The sequence below is a fragment of the Perognathus longimembris genome, chromosome 11 (genome assembly GCF_023159225.1).
Source record: "Perognathus longimembris pacificus isolate PPM17 chromosome 11, ASM2315922v1, whole genome shotgun sequence".
Taxonomy (NCBI): domain Eukaryota; kingdom Metazoa; phylum Chordata; class Mammalia; order Rodentia; family Heteromyidae; genus Perognathus; species Perognathus longimembris.
Genome location: NC_063171.1, coordinates 30,209,644 through 30,224,411, shown reverse-complemented (window position 1 = coordinate 30,224,411; position 14,768 = coordinate 30,209,644).

Genomic DNA, 14,768 nt, shown 5'->3' with positions numbered 1-14,768 from the left:
CTGGCTCACTTCAGTTAGTATATTTTTTTCCCCAAGTCCTTCCATTTCCTTATGAATGGGGTAAGGTCATTCTTTCTGATAGAGGCATAAAATTCCATTGTGTATATGTACCACATTTTCCTGATCCATTTGTCTACTGAGGGGCATCTGGGTTGGTTCCATAGTTTAGCTATGATAAATTGTGCTGCGATGAATAACCTTAACCAAAGAAGTGAAAAACCTCTATGATGAGAACTTTACAAACATGAAAAATGGAATTAAGGCAGAACTAAGGAAATGGAAAAACTTCTCATGCTCCTGGATTGGGAGGATTAATATTGTCAAAATGGCAATATTGCCAAAGGCTATCTACAAATTCAATGCAATACCCATTAATATCCCAACATCATTTTTTAATGAAGTAGAGGAAGCAATCCAGAAATTCATATGGAACAATAAAAGACCACGAATAGCAAAAACAATCCGAAGCAGAAAGGAATTACAATACCAAACTTCAAACGGTGTTACAAAGCTATAGTCATAAAAACAGCTTGCTATTGGCAGAGGAACAGGCCTGAAGACCAACGGAACAGAACTGAAGACGCAGAAATGAACCCGCAGAACTATGCCTACTTAATATTTGATAAAGGAGCTAAAAAAATAGGATGGAATAAAGATAGCCTCTTTAACAAATGGTGCTGGCAAAACTGGTTCAACACATGAAACAAACTAAAACTAGATCCTTATATATCACCATGCACCAAAATTAATTCCAAATGGATCAAAGACCTCAAAATAAAAACAGATACTCTAAAGTTACACTAAAAGAAGGAGTAGGAGAAACACTTGGGCTCGTTGGCACAGGACAAAACTTCCTTAATAAAGACCCAGAAATGCTACAAATCAAAGAAAGGTTGGACAAATGGGACTGCATCATACTGTGGAGCTTCTGCAGGGCAAAGAGCATAGCTTGCAAGACAAACAGAAAGCCAGCAGATTGGGAAAAGATCTTTACCGGCCATACAATGGACAAAGGCCTCATATCTAAAATATATGCAGAACTAAAAAATTAAATTCCACCAAAACAAAATTGCAAAGAACCAGCAGCCCTCTCAACAAATGGGCTAAAGACTTAAAAAGAGACTTCTCTGATGAAGAAATGAGAATGGCCAAGAGACATATGAAAAAGTGCTCTACATCACTGGCCATAAAAGAAATGCAAATCAAAACAACATTGAGATTCCACCTCACTCCAGTAAGAATGTCCTATATCAAGAAAACTAACAATAACAAATGTTGGAGGGGATGTGGCCAAAAGGGAACCCTATTTCATTGTTGGTGGGAATGTAAACTGGTTCAGTCACTCTGGAAAGTGGTATCGAGATTCCTCAGAAGGCTAAACATAGAGCTCTCCTATGACCCAGAAGCCCCACTTTTGGGCATCTACCCAAAAGACCACAAACAAGAACACAGTAAAGCTACCAGCACAACAATGTTCACTGCAGCACAATTTGTCATAGCTAAAATATGGAACCAACCCAGATGCCCCTCAGTAGACAAATGGATCAGGAAAATGTGGTACATATACACAATGGAATTTTATGCCTCTATCATTTCTTTCACGGAGTCCCCAAGAGCAGCCAGGCTCTTAATAGCTTAAAAGGTGGTAGAAAAAATTCTTATCTTCATTAACGAAAGCCACTCCTCTTGGCTTAGAGAAAATTAATGGATACACCCCATAATAAGAAAAGTAGTTTCACTGTTCCATACTAAGTTTAATATATGTTGGTGGAATGTAAGATAATGCTTAATAAAGGAGAGATATAAACAGAAGATCCATATATGCCAAAAATCAATGTAAATAAATAATATTATTTCTTAAAAGATGATTTTTTTCTTCCTGGCTACCTAAATTACATATTTTGTTTTTTATTGATTAAATATTAGTATGGATTTGAACAAAGTTTCTATTATTCTAAATTCTAAAACAGAACAAATCTGGGATATTAAAAATTTCAAACCAAATCTGTGCCACAAACTTATGTCTTTCATTTTGAGATGCTAATCAGCACAAAATTATTACAGATGGCATAGATATTGTCATCCTATAAGCATCAATTCATCTAGAGACAAACCAGCCCACAGTCCATCTGGAGAGAGAAAGAAAGCAACAGGAGTGCCAACTACATGCTAACTACTTCCATATATGTTATCTCATGGTAATGTCCACAACAATGCTGAGAGGTAGATACTATTATCCCTTTGTTTTTAACAGATGAAGGGATTTCTCTATATATAGAGATATATATATATATATATATATATATATATATATACATACATATATCTTGCAAGTAGTAGAGCTAGAACTTGATTGTAGAGCAGAGTGATGTTTTTCTCTACATCAGGCCTCTTATTCCCAAAGAAACCCTCAAAGATCAACATGATGCAGAAAATTTGCTGAGTGGGAGTGTGTCAACCATTAGAAAAATGAGAGAGAAAGGTAAGGACATCACAGAAATAGAAGTGGCTCATTAATCCAAGCATAGAAAGCATCTCCCACAACATGGAGAAGATAGCCACGTATGTGACCCATCAAAGTTATGCAGAAAAACAGAGGTAGAGCTGAGTCTTCTCATCAGACCTCACCTTTGAGCATGAGCCATAGCCCACATCATCACACAGATTGTTGATGTTTTTCTCTGTTTATGACAGTGATACAAATTAATTGTATAAAATTATTTTAAAAAAGAAAAGAATAACTAAGAACATCCTGTATCATGCTGTGTCATTTTGCACATACCAAGAGGGAAAAGTGACGGGGTAATCTTGTGCAAAATAGTCACCAAGGTGAAGCTCTAATGATGGATCTGTTGTTACCATTTATCCAATTTGGAGCTATGTCCCAGATCAATTTACCTGTATGTAATGTTAACTTATGTATGAAGTCATTCTTCTTGTCAAACTATAAAATAGTAAGTGAAGTAAAAGTGCCCCTTCACTTTCCCCACAATCCCATACCACAGGAACAATAAAAATCAACTGGAGTGCATTCTTCTATATAACAAAATGAAAACTCCCTATGTCATATTCTGAAACTTAGTTTCCTCATTTACTATGCTAGAGACACCTATTCCCCATCAGAATGTATTAAAGTTTATTCATTATTTTTAACTGCACCACAAAATTTCATGATTAGGATATTACAACATCTACAACATTTTCCCAACTAATGAATACTTTGATTTCTTTTTCACTTTTAACAAATTTTCCTAGTTGTCATTTTGTATCCACTTGTCATGATTGCTCCAAGGCAATTACCAAAGCATCTGGTTCAAGAATGATGATGGGCCTGATTAACAAGGAATGGAATCTGAGCAGAGGAGGAGGAAGCAAGGGAGGATGAATGCTCTGGGTAATGTCATAATTTTCAGTGACACATTCATTAAAGCACTTAAGAGTCAAAAGAAAGACAAGTCTCAGGGAAGCCAGCACTACAGACTAGTTCTCCATTGGGCACAATCTTATCCCGCCCTCTCTCTGTTCAAGGGAGCTAGATTAGATCATATCTACCTCAGGTTATTTTACGGATTATCAGAATTTAGATGTTAGAGGTGTGTGTGTGTGTGTGTGTGTGTGTGTGTGTGTGTGTGTGTGTCCATGTGCCTGCATGTGTCAAAAAGAAAAATATAAAAGGACTAAATAAGACAATAACAAGGCAAATGTATCTAACAGCTTTCGTATCTAGTTCTTACATAATAAATATTTCTCATGTTCAGAGGAAAGAGGCAAACAAATTTTTTCCCAATATTATAATTCAACTTAATAAATATGAGCCATTTTTAAAAATGCTTACAGGACCACCAAGAAGCACCTATTTGCTTAACTCTCATACTTTAGTATTTCTTATCTCTACGTTTCTTGGGAACTAACAGGATTTAGGAACAATGAAGATTGCTTTGAACATCTCATCCACAGTTTTCTAACTGGAGAATAAGATTAATGAAGATAATCTAGGTGATAAAGAGATTATTACTTAATCTATCTGAGTTTTAAATGAAGTTATACTGGTACAAAAATTTGAGCTCAGACGAAGGGCATTTTTCCTTTTCCAAATCCATTACTCCTTGGATCCTCCTCACTTTGATTGTTACACTGAAGGGCTGTATTTCTCTTCAAATAAACATAGGGATAGGTTGAAAATCCTTAGAACCAGTGATGCTATTGATGAGCATCTTGCCAGCATGTCAGTGTTTATTGGGTGTCTAAGTAGGGTGCAGAGTTGTGAAGGACTGGCTTTAGCATAACCATTTGGGAAGCCATCATCAGTTTGCTCACTCTCTTCCCTTGTCATGGTACTTCTCTTGCCAAAATTCTTTACCTCTTTTCTTTTTTTTACTTCTTTCTTCTACCAAATCTCTTCTTCCTTTCTTCATCATTTGCTTCAACATTTACTTATATTATTGAATCAATCATCATCATCATCATCATCATCATCATCATCATCATCATCATCATCATCGTTGTCGTCGTTGTCATGCCTGTCCTGAATGTGAACTCAGCCTAGGGGCTGTGCTTGAGCTTTTGTTCCCTCCTTAAGACTAACACTTTATCTATTGAGCCACACTGTACTTTCAGTTTGGGGTGGTTAATCAGAGATAAGAGTCTGGGCTGGCTTCAAACTGCAATCCTCAGACCTCAGCCTCTTGAGTGTGAGCCACTGGTGAATTATTTTTTTAATGAAAATCTTATTTTTATTTATTTTCTTTTTTTTTTTTTGGCCAGTCCTGGGCCTTGAACTCAGGGCCTGAGCACCATCCCTGGCTTCTTCCTGCTCAAGGCTAGCACTCTGCCACCTGAGCCACAGCGCCCCTTCTGGCCATTTTCCATACATGTGGTGCTGGGGAATCGAACTGAGAGCTTCATGTGTAGGAGGCAAGCACTCTTGCCACTAGGCCATATTCCCAGCCCCTACTTTTTTGTAATTTATTTATTAATTAAACAAAAATTTTTTGACAAGGTGTTGTCAAAAAGGGTACAGTTACATAGTAGGGCAGTGTGTACATTTCTTGTGATATCTTACATCCTGTTTTTCTTTCCCTTCCCTAGGTCAGGTAGACATATATACAATACACAATGTACCAAGAACATATACAGTAGCCATGTGGCCTACGCCAAAGAAAATTCGCCTAGGGCTTTAAATGTAATGTTGACATTAGACCATATGTCGACAGTAGTCTTATATGAACGTACATACCTAGCTTTTGAGGTATTGTATTCCACTGAAAGGTCAATTTTGACCTTTATATGTTGAGTAGTTGTTTGGTTTTAGTTACATAGTGTTGGGTCGCTGACCCAATCCTGTGGGAAATACCATTTGACAAGCAGTGTTCAGTTTCACAGACCTGGTCTCTACTGTCTCTCCGTCACCCCATCTTAACAGACATATATCAGAGAGATCATGCCCCTTTGTTTTCTGTGTTCTAGGCTTGTATCACTCAACATTATTTGTTCAAGTTCTGACCATTTCCCTGTGAATAACAATATTTCACCATTCCTAATCGCTATGTAGTATTCCATTGTGTATAGGTACCATATTTTTTGGATCCATTCATCTGTGGAGGGGCATCTGGGTTGATTCCATATTTTGGTTATTGTGAATTGTGCAGCGATAAACATGGAAGTGCAAATGTCTTTTTGATATCTTGGGACCTGCTGTTCAGGATAGATGCCTAGGAGTGGTATGGCTGGATCATAGGGTAGGTCTATATTGAGCTTTTTGAGAAACCTCCATACTGTTCTCCAAAGTGGTTGTATTAATTTGCACTCCCACCAACAATGGAGAAGGGTTCCTCTTTCCCCGCACCCACTCCAGCATTTGTTGTTGCCTGAGTTCAGAGTATAGGCCATTCTAACTGGAGTGAGGTGGTATCTCAGGGTTGTTTTTATTTGCATTTCCTTTACTACCAGGGATGTTGAACACTTCCTCATATGTTTCTTTTCCATTTTTATCTCTTCTCTTGTGAAGTCTCTCTTTAGCTCCATTGCCCATTTCCTAATTGGTTTACTGGGCTTGGAGGGGCTTAGTTTTTTTAGTTCTCTGTAGATGACAGATATTAGGCCTTTGTCTGTTGCTGTGCTGGTAAAGATCCTTTCCCATATGGTTGGCTGTCTTTCTATTTTGGTGGCTATGTCCTTAGCTGTGCAGAAACTTTTTAATTTGTAGTAGTCCCATTTGTTGTCTCTCCCCTATTTGTTGTGTCCCTGAGACTATATTCAGGAAGTTCCTTCCTGTGCCTAGAAGTTCTAGCGTCTTTCCTACTCTGTCCTTCAGTAGGTTCAAGGATTCAGGTCTAATATTGAGGTCCTTGATCCATTTTGAGTTGATCTTGGTGCATGGTGATAGGCTTGGGTCTACTTTGAGTTTTCTGCATATGGCTGCCCAGTTCTCCCAGCACCAGTAGTTGAAGAGGCTATGTTTATTCCATTGTATGTCTTTAGCTCCTTTGTCAAATATCAGCTGACCGTAAGAGTACGGTTTTATTTCTGGATCTTCAATTCTGATCCATTGGTTTTCCAGTATGTTTTTATACCAATACCAGGCTGTTTTTGTTATGATGGCCCTATAGTAGAGCTTGAAGTCTGGTATTGTGATACCTCCTGCACTGCTTTTTTTGCCTAGAATTGCTTTGGCTATTCTAGGTCTTTTGCTGTTCCACATGAATTTATGGATTTCTTTCTCTATTTCAGTGAAGAATGTGACTGGAATTTTGATAGGGATTGCATTGAATTTGTATAACAATTTGGGCAGTATGGCCATTTTCACTATATTGATTCTGCCTACCCATGAGCATGGGAGGTCTTTCCATCTCCTTTTGTCTTCTTTGATTTCCCTTATTAGATTTTTATACTTCTCATTAAATAGGTCCATCACGTCCTTGGTTAGGTTGATCCCTAGGTAATTTATTCTTTTTTTTTGGCTACTGTAAATGGAATTGTTTCCATAATTTCCTTTTCTGCTTGTATATTGCTGGTGTATAGAAAAACTGCTGACTTTTGTGGATTGATTTTGTATCCTGCTACTTTACCAAAATGGTTTACTAGGTGTAGGAATTTGGGGACTGAGTTTTTTGGGTCTTTCAGATATAAGATCATGTCATCTGCGAATAGGGATAGCTTGGTTTCTTCCTTGCTGATGTGGCTCCCTTTGATGTCCTCCTCTTGCCTTATTGCTATGGCTAGGGATTCCAGCACTATGTTGAAAAGAAATGTGGAGAGTGGGCATCCTTGTCTTGTTCCTGAGTTTAGGGAGAATGATTTAAGTTTTTCTCCATTTAATATGATGTTAGCAGTTGGTCTGCGGTATATGGCTTTTATTGTTTTGAGGAATGTTCCATCTATTCCTGTTCTCTCCAGAGCTTTTAATAAGTATGGATGTTGTATTTTGTCAAAGGCTTTTTGGGCATCGACTGAGATAACAATGTGATTCTTGATTTTAGTTCTGTTTATGTGGTGAATTACATTGATTGATTTACGGATGTTGAACCATCCTTGTGACTGTGGGATGAAGCCTACTTGGTCATGATGCATAATTTTCTTGATCAGTTTCTGGATCCTGTTAGCTAATATTTTATTGAGGAGCTTTGCAAGTCTGTGTTCATTAGTGATATTGGTCTGTAGTTCTCTTTTCTTGTTGGGTCTTTGCCTGGTTTGGGAATGAGTATGATATTAGCTTCATAGAATGAGTTTGGGATTTCTCCCTCTGTTTGTATTTCACGGAAGAGTTTGAGAAGTATTGGTATTAGCTCCTCACTAAAGGTTTTATAGAATTTGTTGGAGAATCCATCTGGGCCTGGGCTTTTCTTTGTTGGGAGGTTCTTGATTACCCCCTGTATCTCGCTGTAAGTTATTGGTTTATTTAGTTGATTTATTTCTTCTTGGTTCACTTTGGGCAGTTTATACTTCTCTAAGAATTGATCCATTTCTGTAAAATTATTGTTTTTTAGTGAGTAGAGGTTCTGGAAATAGTTCCTTATGATTGTTTGAATATCGTGTGTACTTGTTGTTATTTTTCTGGTGGAGTCCCTGATTTTACGTATATGAGTCTCTTCTTTTTTTTTGTAACTCTTGCAAGGGGTCTGTCAATTTTATTTATTTTCTCAAAGAACCAGATTTTAGTCTTATTTATTTGTTGAATGGTTTTTCTATTTTCAATCAGATTTATCTCTTCTTTAATCTTTGTGATCTCTCTCCTCCTAGTCATTTTAGATTCGATCATTTCTTGTTTCTCCAGTTGTTTTAGTTTCATCGTGAGGTTATTCACCTGCTCTGTTTCCATTCTTTTAATGTGAGTGCTGAGGGTGATGATCTTGCCCTCGGTACTGCCTTAGCTGTGTGTCCCATAGGTTTCTTTGTGATGCATTTTCATTGTCATTGTGGCTTATGAATTCGTTAATTTCATCTTTAATTTGGTCTGTGGCCCAAGTGTTGGATAACAGTGTGGGGTTTAGCCTCCAAGAATGTGTATAGCCTCTGTGGTAACCATTGTTATTGAGGGTTACCTTTAATCCACTGTGGTCAGATATAATACATGGGATGATGTCAATATTTTTGTATTTGCTGAGGTTCTTTGTGTGGGCTATGACATGGTCTATTTTGGAGTATGATCCATGGGCTGCTAAGAAGAAGGTATAATGGGTCTCTGTAGGGTGGAAGATTCTTTATAGATCTGCCAGATCCATTTGGGATATGGTGTTACTTAGGTCCTCAGCTCCCTTGCTAATCCTCTGGGTGTTGGATCTGTCTCTTGGAGAGAGTGGGGTATTAAAGTCACCCACTATGATTGTGTTTGGGTCTATCTTGTTCTGTAGTTCTGTGAGAATTTGCTTGACATATATAGGGCCTCTTTTATTCGGTGAGTATACATATTTATCACCGTGATGTCTTGATTCTGGATTTTTCCTTGTATTAAAATGTAGTGACCTTCTTTGTCTTTTTGAGTTGATTTTAATGAGAAGTCCAGCTTGTCTGAGATCAGGATGGTTACTCCTGCCATTTTGGTAGGTGCGTTTGCTTGGAAGATCTTGCTCTATCCTTTCATTCGGAGCCTGTTTTTATCCCTTGCTGTAAGGTGGGTCTCTTGTAGACAGCAGATGGCAACTTTTTGTTTGCGGATCCATTCTGCCAGTCTGCTCCTCTTTATCGGAGAGTTTATACCGTTTATATTCAAAGAGATCAAGGATAAGAGTGTTTTTTCTCCTTCCATTTTCTTGTTGGGCTGCTTTTCCTCTTTTTTTTTTTTTTTTCTTGTCTTTAGTGAGGTGTTCTTTCTGTTGGGCTCTGGCTATTATAGTTTCTTTCTGTTTCTGTCTGTGTGTCCTGTACGGTTTCTGTTGGGTGGGAGTCCCCTTTTAGAATTCGCTGTAGGGCTGGTTTTTTATTCACATACTGCTTTAGATCCTCTTTGCTATGGAAAGATCTGGTTTTCCCCTTGAATATGAACTCCAGCTTCGCTGGATATTTTATTCTAGATTGGCAATTGTTGGCTTGTAGGACTTAGATGGTGTTCTTCCATTCTCTTCGCGCGTGGTAGGTTTGTGTGGAGAGGTCTTCTGTTATTCGGATCCTCTCCCCATTGTAATAAATTTCTTTCTACGCTTTGGCTGAATTCAAAATTTTCTCTTTATTCTTGAGATCTAAAGTTTTGAATATTATGTGCCTTGGCGTGGCTTTTCTAGGATCTGGTCTGCCAGGTGTCCTATAGGCTTCGGTTACCTGGATGGGGTCCCTTGTGAGATTGGGGAAGTTTTCTGCAATCACTTTATTGAGGATATTTTGAAGCCCTCTCCTTTGGTATTCGGCTCCTTCTTCTATTCCAATTATGCACAGATTATATCTCTTGTTTTTGTCCACTAGCTCCTGGATTAGTCTGCTCTGGAGCTTTACCGTTTCTTGGAGTGTGGTAATTTTCTGGTTCTTATCAGTTGCATCATTGTCCAAGAGAGAGATTTTGGCTTCCATATGGTCAATTCTTTGTGCTGTGGATTCAAGAGCGAAGTTTATGGATGTCAGAGAGCTATTTATGGTTGCCAGATCACCTCTGATCGTGGAAATTTCTTCCTTTAAAGAGTTGTATTTTAAATCTATGTTTTCATGCATTTCACTTCTCAGGATGTTAAGGTCTTCTTTGACGGAAGTTTGCACTGTATCCATTTTTTCTTCCATTTCATTCTTGGCTTCCTGGATGTCCTTCGAGACTTCCACTCTGAACTCCTGGAATTGTTTTCTGATTTCATTTCTGAGGCTTTCCATCATTTCTGCTAACAAAGCCTCAGTTGTTTTTTTTATTCTCCATCTCCTTTTCAGTCATGCTGCTTTTTGGAGCTAGCGAGTTGGCTTGCCCGTTGATGAAATTTGTTATATTTCTTTGTGATTTGTGCATCTGGAGATCTGAGGGTGGCTTCCCTGGTTTGGCTTTGTGCTCGTTCCCACTGGTTCGTCAGTGGGGGACTTGTTTGTGTCCTGGCTCTGGGTTTGGGTTTGGCTGTTAAACCTTACTGCCCAATGGGTGAGTGTGCCCATCTCAGTTGTTGCCAAGGTGGTCACCCTCACTGCACTTGGGGGCCCGTAGGTTCTGTGTCTTTCTCTGCGGGATAGTGTCCTGCCGCTGTGTTGTACTGACCCTAGCGTGCCCCTGGTGGGGGTTTGCTGGTCGCTGATTCAGCGTGGTGTGGAGGCTTTTCTCTTCTTTGGTTCTTTTTTCCTCGCAGGTGGTTCACCCTCCTGTGTGGATTGCTCTGGGGCCGGTGTTGTTGAGGGGCAGCCCACCCACTTGTGTGAAATTTGCCAATCTGAGTGGGCGCTGCCACTGGGGGGCTCTGCCCTCCGGTGCGGGTGCGCCTATCAGAGCGGGCACTGCCACTGGGGTCCCTGCCCACCTGTGTGGGGTACACCTACCAGAGCCGGCCCGGGTTGTTGGGGTGTGCTTGTGCCCTCCTGTGAGTTTGCTGTGGGTGGCGGTACGTGTGGGCCCCAGTGGGATCAAGTGCCCAGGTGCAGGTTGGCGCCCACAGACTGCACCTCCACTGTGAGGGGGGCATGTGATTGGGCCCAGGTGTCCCTGCTGGGTTGGTATTGCCCACCAGCACGCCTGTGACTTTTGTTCAAAGAGTCCGTGAGGCCCAGGTGCCTCAGGTGGGGCTTCCAATGCCTGCCGGTCCCCGGGCCCCTGTTGGGAAGGGGGCGGGGCCAGTGTGGCCTGTTCAGGCTCCTCTGCTGCCTTGGCGCTACTCTGCCCCTGCTAGCTCCTGTGTCCTCCCAGAGTCTGAAGGGACCTTTTGTCGCCTGATTTGGGGGTTCTTTGTTCCCTCGGGGTGGAGAGGGGGAGGGAGAGAGCTCTAGCTTCTTTGTAGGGTTTGGGTCTCCCCAAACCCTGGTCTCCCGTTGGGGGGGAGGGCAATGGGGAACTTACTGGTCCTGGATTGTGTGTGTGTCCTGCGCTGCTGTTGGCCCTTCGGGGCTGTGGTGCTGGGGTGCGGCACTTAGTTGTTTGACTTTTTTTTTTTTTTTTTTTTTGCCAGTCCTGGGCCTTGGACTCAGGGCCTGAGCACTGTCCTTGGCTTCTTTTTGCTCAAGGCTAGCACTCTGCCACTTGAGCCACAGCGCCACTTCTGGCCATTTTCTATATATGTGATGCTGGGGAATTGAACCCAGGGCTTCATGTATATGAGGCAAGCACTTTTGCGACTAGGCCATATTCCCAGCCCCCACTCAGTTGTTTGGTGGTGGCCGCCCCGGCTCTCCCCTTCTGCACTGCCTGGTTCCCCAGCCGCTCATATCCGATCCCAGCCGTGCGGTCCCGTGCCTCCCGTCGCCACCGTCTGTCTCAATCGGTCCGCAGCTTCCCCTGGAGTACGTGGAGTTCTTGCTGTCTGGACTCTGCACTCCTGGCGTGACTTTTCGGCAGTCGGTTTGCCAGCACAGGGTCCCCTTTCCCAGCCTGGCCCTGTTGGGCCAAGGTCGGCGGGTGGGGGGAGGGTACTCCGGAGATTTTCTGGCTCTGTGCAGGTTATAGGCTCTTCTTTTTTTGTTCTTTTTCATTTCCTGCATTTCTCTATTGCTTCTGGCTGCTGGTTTTGCTGGGTTCTTGATGGAGTGTTGGGTGCTGGAGTTCCCAGCTCGCTATTCAGTTGGAGCGAGTTGGGGTGCCTCCCTACTGTGGCGGTGCCATCTTCCCTTGAATGAATTAATTATTTTTAAGTGAGCATTTGCTATATGCCAGGCCAGTACTACCTATGTGCATAGGTAGTATTTTGTGTAACTCTAGTTGAGAAACATACACCCTGCTTTCTAGGAGTTCTCATCTTCAGCCTCAACCTTTGATTTACTCCTTTTCCTTGTCTGGCCTTTTCTTTACTTTCCCTCCACCCTACTGTCTGAATCCAATGGACTCCTATTCTTCTCAAACCCTTAAACTTGGTCTCAAATCTCTGAAAGATTAAACTAAGAACCAATTTATCACTGATTTCCTAGTCATGTTTTCTAATATTGCTGTAGCAAATGACTTTAGAAGCCCAGAGAATGGTCGAAGATCTTTGTTAGCTATGCATGAGACAAGGGCCTCATATCTAAAATATACTTAGAGCTCCAAAAATTAAACATCCCAAAAACAAATCTTCAAAGAAACAACAACCTCATTAATATGTGGGCTAAATAAAGACTTAAAGAGATACTTCTCCAAAGAAGAAATAAGAATGGAATAGAAACATGAAGAAATGTTCAATATCTCTGGCCATAAAAGAATTGCAAATCAAAACAACATTGAGCTTCCACGTCATCCCAATTAGAATGCCCATTATCAATAATACTAATAATAACAGATGCTAGTAGGGATGTGGCCAAAAGGGAATGCTACTTACACTGTGAGTGTGAATGTAAACTTGTTCAACCACTCTGGAAAGCAGTATGGAGGTTCCTCAAAAAACTAAACACAGCTTCCCTATGATTCAGCAACCCCACTCCTGAATATTTACCCAAATGACCATAAACCAACCGGCTAAAGCCACCAGCACAATCATGTTTTTTGCAGCATTGTTTACCATAGCTAAGCTATGGAATCAACCCAGATGCCCCTCAGTGGATGAATGGATCAAGAACTGTGGTATATATACACAATGGAATTATATGCTTCCATCACAAAGAATGATATTACGCAATTTGTAAGGAAATAGAAAAACTTGGAAAAAAATTATAGTAAGCAAAGTAAGCCAGACTCAAAGAAACATAAGCTTCAAAGTTTCCCTCATTTGTGGTAACTAGAATATGTCTAGGATATTCTTTGGGGAGGATCACAGTGGCTCAATAGCTATGTGCATATGACCATATAAAATGATGCTTCTGGAAATGAACTTCAAAAAAATGGAAACAAGAGGGTTTTTATTATTGTACCATTTGCGGTTATTACTTTTTTTTTCCTTTTGGCTTATTCCCTGTTGTCACTGCTTTTGGTTTCTATACTCTTTGTCTTATATATGTTTATCGATTTGGGGAAGGGAAGGGAAATCACAGAAATGGTAGGACAAAAGGTGAACCAATTCAACACTGATATTCACTAGATATTATGTTGGAAATGAACTTTACAACTTGGTGGGGGGAGAGGGGTTGGGAGGGGAAAAAACTGGGAGAAAATGAGAGAGGGAGTAACACTGTTAAAAAGAAAAAAAAGAAATGTACTTATTACCTGGCTTACGTAACCCTAACACCTCTGTATATCACCTTTACAAGAAAGTTTAAATCTGAAAAATGGCTTTAGATAATATAGATTTTATTGTCTTAATTCTATAGATAAGAAATCTGAACAGGTATTGGTAACCTGAAATGAATTGTTGGAAGAATGTCATTCCTTTCTGTAAGCTACAGAGGAGAAGCTATGCCCTTCCCCTTTCCAGCTTCTAGAAGCTACATTGTCCTTAGCTCTTGGCCTCTTTCTCTACCCTCAAAGCCTCCAATTGTCCTCAAGCCTACTCACATTCAATTGCTCACTCTTCCCTTGTTTAAGAAATCTTGAAGTTACATTAGAACCACCGAGATAATCCAAGATAATTGCTTTTTTTTTTTTTTTTTTTTTTTTGGCCAGTCCTGGGGCTTGGACTCAGGGCCTGAGCACTGTCCCTGGCTTCTTTTTGCTCAAGGCTAGCACTCTGCCACTTGAGCCACAGCACCACTTCTGGCCATTTTCTGTATATGTGGTGCTGGGGAATCGAACCCAGGGCCTCATGTATTTGAGGTAGGCACTCTTGCCACTAGGCCATATCCCCAGCCCTGCTTTTTTTTTTTTAATGTCTGACATTTAACAAACTAATTCTACCTGCAAACTTACGCATTCCTAGCTTCTGGACATTAGAATCAAGGATTGGAGTATGTGTGTACAGGAGTGGGGGTGGAGGAGAAGCACCCAAGGGGTGTTTTCAGTTTGACAGCTACCAAAGTCTCAAACTGCAAAAATAAAACTAAGATTTTCTTGGCCAACTGAAAAAAGAGGATATTGAAGACATTAAAGTTGCACTTGAAAGAGACATACCTTCTAAAGGAGACAAGTCTACAATTTGAATCTTAGCTACTGCCACTTAAGTTCTGATGGTTTGGGAAATCCATCTATAATTTCCCAGAATCTCCATTTCCTCAGCTTTAAATTTGGTATATTTATTTTACAGTGGTGTGTGTGTGTGTGTGTGTGTGTGTGTGTGTGTGTGTGTTACTAGAGTTTGAACTCAAGGAGTTTAATTTGCTGG